We start from the raw sequence: 8,160 nt of genomic DNA on the forward strand, positions 1-8,160 counted from the left end.
TAAAAATAAAAAAGAGATAATTAATTTTTTAATTTGAATTAAAAAAATGTCTTGTAAATATATTCAATTTTTACGTATACTAAGTGTTATAATATTAAATAGTATAGTATTTGCTATAATAATGACTCAAAATATTAATTCAAGATATATTTGGGTCTAATAAGACTTCAATGCAAGCAAGATCAACTAAAATCCATTATTAGGGTCCGAAATCCGACTTAGGTTCGTTACTTTAAAGGCCCAATGCAGATGAAGTCCACGCGTCCCCTCTTAAATCGACTCAAATTAGATCTTCGTTGCTAATTAGATATGATAATGAGTACTCAGAGGAGCGTGAGAAACCTCCTTTCCATCCCTCACTCCTATTTTTTAAAAAAAATGCCCCATTCCTTCTCTGTCATTGCAAGTTCTTGTTTAATTACCCTTTAGAAAATGCAGATCTCCTCGGTAAACTTTTGAAAAAAAGTAACACAAAAAGACATAATATAATAATTATAAAATAATCAGTTCAATATAATTCAACACAATTTATAACATATTTGTTATGAAAAATAACATTTCAAAAGGAGAAAACATAAAAACATATTCTAACATAATAACATAACATAATTTTTGGGACGATACTGAACGACGTAGTGATGGACTTGAGAGGCAGAGAAAGTGAGTTGGAGAGAGAGGGGATCGAGACTGAGAATAAGTCTAAAAGAAAAAGGAAAAATTCGAATTGGAGGCAGAAATTAGGGTTACTAAATTTAAGAAATAAATTTATGTATATATAAATTAGGATAAATTAATAATTTTATATTTGCGTATATTTAATAAGTTTCGTGTGGGGTAGACGGGCTTTTTAAATTTGGCAGTCTCAAATTTTCAGCCTAACTCTCCTTTTTGTTGGGTTATACGGATTTTGGCCCGTTTGCCACACCAAGTCCCCATCCATTTTCGGATGGCAGGTCGTGAGAATTTCACAAGTCCCCATCTAGCCCCAAAATGCAAGTAATCCCTACAAATACCTTTTTTGGCTATTTTTGTGATCATTTCTATTGCTAGCATTCATTAGTTTGTGACGTGGAACTATTCTAGCCACTCAATAAATTATCATATAATCAAAGTTTAGGTTATATCATTTTTATACAGTCACATGTATCCTTGTTATAATAATATTAATAGAAGATAAATAGATAAACATTAAGCTATTATTTGAATATAAGATAAAAAAAATAAGAGGAAAGAAAGTAAAAAGAAAAAAAATGAGAGGAAATAAAACGAAAAGAAAAGTATATTTTTTTGTGTGTTTAGATGAAAAAAAAATGAATGGAAAGAAAATAGAGGAAAAAATTTCTTTTGCTTGGATGGAAAGAAAAGTAAGAAGAGCAAAAATTATAATAGAGTAAAATTATATTAATGTTTCTATATATTATATATAAATTATAATTCATTTTATATATATATATATAACAATAATTAATATTACATATTAGGTTAATTTATATTGATAAACTAAAGCCACCTCAAAATTACCTAAATCCCCCAAACCCAAAGACGTTACCTAGTTATCTCCATTTACATTTCTATATAAATCGAACTTAATGTATTCGAATTAAGGTAATAAGTAATAAATCGAATATATAGGATTCGAATTACTTGACATTGTGATTTGAAAGTAAATTGAATTCAATGAATTTGAATTATGTCATCCCCTACTAAATTGAATCTATAAATTTTGATTTATATGGTCCATGCTAAATCGAAGCAATAAGGTTCGATTTATACTCACTTAATAGTAATCCAGCTCATTGTAAATCGAATCTCTTTCATTCGATTTAGTAGCATAGATAACATCTAAGTAATTCGAATCTTATAGATTCGATTTACTACGAAAACACATAATTTGAACTCCATAAATTTGATTTACATAGATATGTAAATTGAGACATGCGCATAATTTTTTTTATTTTGGCGAAATTGAAGCTAAGATGAAGTGAAATACAATAAACATATACATATGAGGAGTGAAATTAAAATAAATAATAAAAAATAAGGTAATAAAATAATTAAAAAAGTAAAAAAAACAAAAAATAATGCATGTAGTTGATAAAAATATGCTATGAAAAAATTAGTATAATCAATGAATATAAAAGATGAAAGACAAAAATTAAGATATATTTTTGTTAAAAAATTCAAAAAAAAATATTGTGAAGACCTATCAATCAAGTTTTATGAAAATATTATAAAAAATTTAAAATATTAAAGAATATATACTATCTTTTTATCTATTCTGCACTTCATCTATGAATATGTTAAAGACTAAACCTATACTTCAACATTTTAAAATCCCATGTATTCTTGTCAAACACAATATTATTATGCATTTTTTTTTTATAGAAACCATTGAATGGAAGAACCGTTAGTAAAAAGATGAGGTTCTCTTATAATATGTATGACTTTTTATGATAATAAAACAAAAATGAAAAGCATAAAATAATATTGTGTATATTTAAGTTAATTTTAATATTTTTTAATAACCAGATTTATCATGTAATTAATAAACAATGACCGTTAATACGAATTGGATATATTTTGAGTATGTTATACATTTTATGATTTTGTATGGAACAATATTAATTTTAATTTATATATTTATTATTGGGTATTAAAAATAAAAAGTATTTGTATTGTTAGCATTTTTCAAACCTTCTTCAACTCTGATCGTGATTAGGCCTAAAAGATCACCTACCTCGTTGGACATAAATGTAATCCAATCAATTTTCATCTGATAGTGCTATAGATTCACATAATCATAGGAGAATTAACTTTAACGAGATAACAATATGGTATTTAATTACCACATGAGTATTTTTATATATAAAATTATCAATCAATTATGTATGGCTTCTGATGAAAAAAATATTTCAACATGGATATTATTTGTTAGGTAAAAAAGATAACAGATTGACAAAGAAAATTAATTACAATGAGTATATTCATTTTAAAAAATATTTTTTTTATATAATACTATAAAAAATATCATGGTCACCCTGAATTACTACAGGTTCAACTTCCATCGATAGCGGTATAATGCCTAAATTGAGATATTTTCAGACTATAATATTTGTCAAACAAACAATTAATGAAACACTCATCCATACCTTCTCATTTTGAGTATATTTATACATTAAAAAAAAGAGTTGAAATAGTAAACATAATAAAAATGATAATTTTTATAATTTTATGTGGCTATCTATATATAGAAGACTAAAAGACTATGATTATCTAATAAAATTAATTTTATTTATTGCATTTAATTTGAATAAGTAAAAAATCATCTTATTTTATTTTAGTCCTTAATTCATATGATTTAAATTTAGCTCAATATATATGATTTGATTTGATTTAATTATTAATAAAAAATATATTAAGAACCTATCTTTTGCATAGATTTGTTATTTTAATGATTAATTAATTAATACAGATAATTAGTATAATTAATTTGATTTAATAAATTAAAAAAAAATTAACAAAATATTAAAAGAAATAAATTAAAAAATACTACCAAATTAATTTGATATAAATTATAATAAATTGTGTGATATTTAAATATCTAATCAAATCAATTAATTGATATAGTTGATTTATCATAATAAATTATATTTAATGAGTTAAAAGAAACAAATCGCTAAACACTCTCGTAAGCATGCATGTCAAGTCAACTCCATCATTAAGTGCAGGAACCTGATTTTTATATAAGGGAATAGATAATAAATAGAATATATGAGAATATGATATGAGACATATTTTAATTATGAAATTGGTATTACATAATTGATTTTTTCTAAATTTTTATTACTTATTCGTTGCTAATTTTTACGTAATTACTTAATAATTTTTGCCTATGAAACTATCAATTACCTAATATTATGATTTAATTAATAAAAATGATGACATTAATATTTTTTTATAAGTCTTGTTATTATTTAATTTATAATTAGGAAATAGGCATAAATAAATTTATTTCCTTAATGAGTGTTAAATTTGTTGTCAAATTCTATATTACCTTTAAAATTTTAGCGTAATTGTGTTTAATTTCTACATTTTGAAATGAATTTACTTACAAAAATTAATATGTAAATCACATTATTATTACAAATTACTTTTTTAACAATATTAGTAGTACTTGTTTGAACCATTAAATTTATCTTCTAATGATATTAAGTCAACCTATTTTATTATCTTGTACCTTCAAAGAATTTACACTACTAACATAAAAATATAACAATTGAAAAACAAAATCATTACAATGGATATATTCATTTTAACAAATATTCTTCTATTTAATGCTATAAAAAAATACATTGGCTACTTTGAATTGCTATAGGTCAACTTCCATCCACATTAGTAAAATGACTAAATTGAGATATATTCATCAAACAAACAATCAATAAAACACCCATCCATACTTTCTCATTTTGGGTACATTTATATATAAAAAAAATTATACCTAAAAAAAAAAAAAAAGAAAAGTTGAAATAACAAGAGTAATAAAAATTATGATTCTTATAATTTTGTGTGGCCATCTATATGTAGTAGATCAGACAACTATGATTATCTAACAAAATTAATTTGTGTTTATTGCACTCAACTTGAATAAGTAAAAAATTATCTTATTTTAATTTAATTTTTAATTCACATGATTTAAATTTAGCTTAATATATACTATTTAATTTGATTTAATTATTAGTTAAAAATATCTCAGTTGTCTATTTTATTCATAAATTTATTATTTAATGACTAATAAATTAATCAAATTAATTAATTAGTACACACAATAAATTTGATTTAATAAATTAAAAGAATTAAATTAAAAAATACTAACAAAATATCAAAATAAATGAATTAGAAAATATTACCATATCAAATTGATAAAATTATAATAAATTATATGATATTAAAATATCTAATCAAACCAATTAGTTGATATAGTTAGTTTATCGTAATAACTTGTATTTAATGAGTTAAAAGAAATAAATCGGAAAACACTCTCAAAAGCATGCCACATCAGCTCCATCATTAAGTGTAGAAACCCAATTTTTATATAATAGAATAGATAGATATACATTTTATGATTTTGTACGAAACAATATTAGTTTTAATTTATATATTTATTATTGGGTATTAAAAATAAAAAGTATTTGTATTGTTAACACTTTTCAAACCTTTTTCAACTCTGACCGTGATTAGGCCTAAAAGGTTACCCACTTTGTCAGAAATAAATATAATTTAATCAATTTTTATCTGATAGTACTATACATTGACATAATCGTAAGAGAATTGTTGAGCTTAATTTGATGATTGGACAAACAAATAATAACAAACATTAGTTGGGTTAAAAGCCCAATATTATCTAACGTGGGTGCTAGTGATGCAGGCCCAAAATGTCTAAACATTATTGAAGTTAGAATTTAACATTTGTAATCCTATTTCATTTCGACGGATATTGATTATGGACAAAATTAGTAGAACCCATACACATTCATCGGGAAATCGAAATAATTAATGATTCAGCCTACTTCCAAGCAGAATTTTATCTTTCATTAAGTTATTGTTCAGCAGTTGTTCAACTTAATTTTATCTTATTAGAACTTTAGTAAGATTATGTCCGACTAATTAATGAAGTTATATATCAATCTATGGTTTGCTAGTGTCGATAATATGGAGAATTAGAAATTTTAAGCTCTTTGAAAATAAAGAATTTCAACGACATAAAATTTGGGAAGTAATAAAACACCATTGGAGTGAATGAAAAAATTTGAATGCTTGCACTTCTTATGAAAAGTTGTGACCAATCAATAGAGTGAAGAAATAGACCATAGAAAGCACCATAAGGAAAAAAGAGAGTTGATGGTTATATATAGACTATAGAGTATATTCATAAACACGTGACTGCAATAGGTGGTTATCTTTTGAACCATAATATTAATAATGTGCTTTTTTGGGCGAATTTATAGGTGTAAAATGTAATGCGGGTGCAGTTGTGCTTGGCATGGAATCAGTGACAATTTATTTTTGATGAGGAGTTAAGACCATTGGATGGAGTAGTATTCATATTTAAGATGGTAAAAAAAAAGAAGTAAATATATATATATTAAATGCTAAACTTTGAGAGAAATAAATTTAGGAAAAAGCTCTATATCCATGTAAAAAATACATGGATGTTATCTAAGTAACTTTATTCACACATGCATTCTCCCACCTCACAGTCGTTTGTTATACACGCACCTTATATAACGTATTGCGTTTTACTCCTCCTTCTTCTTCAACCTAATAAAATTCGTCGTTCTCCTCTGTTTGCGTTTTTCTTCTTTGATCGCATTCTTCATTATTGATCTGCATTGAATTCAACGTAATAAGCTCCGTCGTTCCTCTTCTTTTTCGTTTTCTTCTTTGATCTACACTTCTGAATGGAAACAATGAATGATTCAACTTCAAATAAGTTGAATGAGGTTATTACGTTGAGACAGCTAGGGAATAATTGCTGCATGCTATCACAATAATCTTAAATATTGAACAAAGTAAAAGGAGGCCACCAAACCGAACAATATTCATATGGTGAATAAATGGTGTTCAATTAACAAGAATAGTATTTCTCCTCATCTTCTTCCTCCTCCTCCTTCTTTCAAATTCGCGCACTTAGATTCTTCTTCTTCTTCTTCAATTCGGTGGATAATTTAACTAGGATTTTGAAATTGGTTGTTACTATGTTCAGTACTTCTTTTGCATGGAGAAATACTATTTTTGTTGATTAAAAATTTATCGCTATTTATTCACCACATGAACATTGTTCGGTTCAGTGGCCTTTGTGATTTTAATTTGTAGGCAAAATTATTTGAATTTGATTTTATATAATAGATTATGTTTCGTTTACTCAGTACTATACAATTGTTTCACCATGAGTACTGTGTTTCGTTAATTCTGCAGAAAACTGTTTGAATTTGATTTTATATAATGAATTATGTTTCGTTCACTCAATACTATATAATTGTTTCACCATGAATACTGTGTTCGACTGTTCGGTTCATTCTGCACTATTTAAAACTCTTCTTCCTCTTCACCAGAGAGAAGGAGAAAAAGACAAAAAAAATACAAACAAAAGAATAACGATAAGAAGAAAACACGTGAAGAAGAAGAAGATGCTCCGTACGTAAACGAACGTGAGAAGAAGCCGCCTGAAGGAGAAAAGAAGAAGAAGAAGCGTGACAAAGAAAAACAAGGAAAAAAAAAACTTTTCATAATGAGTGGACACTTGCTTTCACTCTCATTAATGCGCATAACTCTATTTAAAATTGAGTCAACTTGGATACTTAATTACATAGATATGTAACACTTGTTGAGAAGTTTGGAAAGAAAATAAGAATAACACGATGCAACTCATAGAAATTAATTAGTTTGACTGGCTTACTTATGTGGTATTTTATCCACACTTTTTCTCTTTTATTTCTGTTGGTGCTTTATTTTGAATCTTACGGTACCCAAAATGTGGAGCTTCTTTTTTTGAATTGGCATATAACAGATCATTTGCAATAAATTAGTGGATTGTTTGGAGTGGAGACTTGGAGAAAAAATTTATATCTGTTTTGATTTGATACTACTTGCTTGGATTCATGACACGATGTGTTGTTGAGGGAAGGCCTTATGTTGGCTGTTTTTACCCCAAAGAGGTGTTCATTTGCAATAAATTAGTGGATTGTTTGGAGTGGAGACTTGGAGAAAAGATTTATATCTGTTTTGATTTGATACTACTTGCTTGGATTCATGACACTCGATGTGTTGTTGAGGGAAGGCCTTATGTTGCTGTTTTTACCCCAAAGAGGTGTTAGTATCGCTAGTGTTGGCTTCGTTTGTTTGTAACCTAATTATTTAAAAAAAAAATTATCTATCTTTAAGTTGTTAGTTCTTCTGAATTTTGCGAACTCATCGAGTGTATTATTCTGCGGTTGTTGAACTTGATTTTATCTTAACCGACTTTAGACCAGTATTAATTTGGTAGTGCATTGTGCATTTCTGGAATCAATTACGAATTTACGATCATCGCCTGTTCAATTTTATTCCTATTTGACTTAAAGCTCTCAGCCACCGAAACGCATAAAATAATTAGTCCAGTAG

General features: G+C 26.2%; 1 long non-coding RNA gene across 1 annotated transcript in view; it reads left to right on the plus strand.

Annotated features, from left to right (window-relative positions):
* LOC110263661 overlaps nucleotides 1-8,160 on the plus strand; it is a 23,689-nt gene that overhangs the window by 12,038 nt on the left and 3,491 nt on the right. The window lies entirely within an intron of this gene.

This window comes from Arachis ipaensis, chromosome B06 (assembly GCF_000816755.2).
Source record: "Arachis ipaensis cultivar K30076 chromosome B06, Araip1.1, whole genome shotgun sequence".
Lineage (NCBI taxonomy): Eukaryota > Viridiplantae > Streptophyta > Magnoliopsida > Fabales > Fabaceae > Arachis > Arachis ipaensis.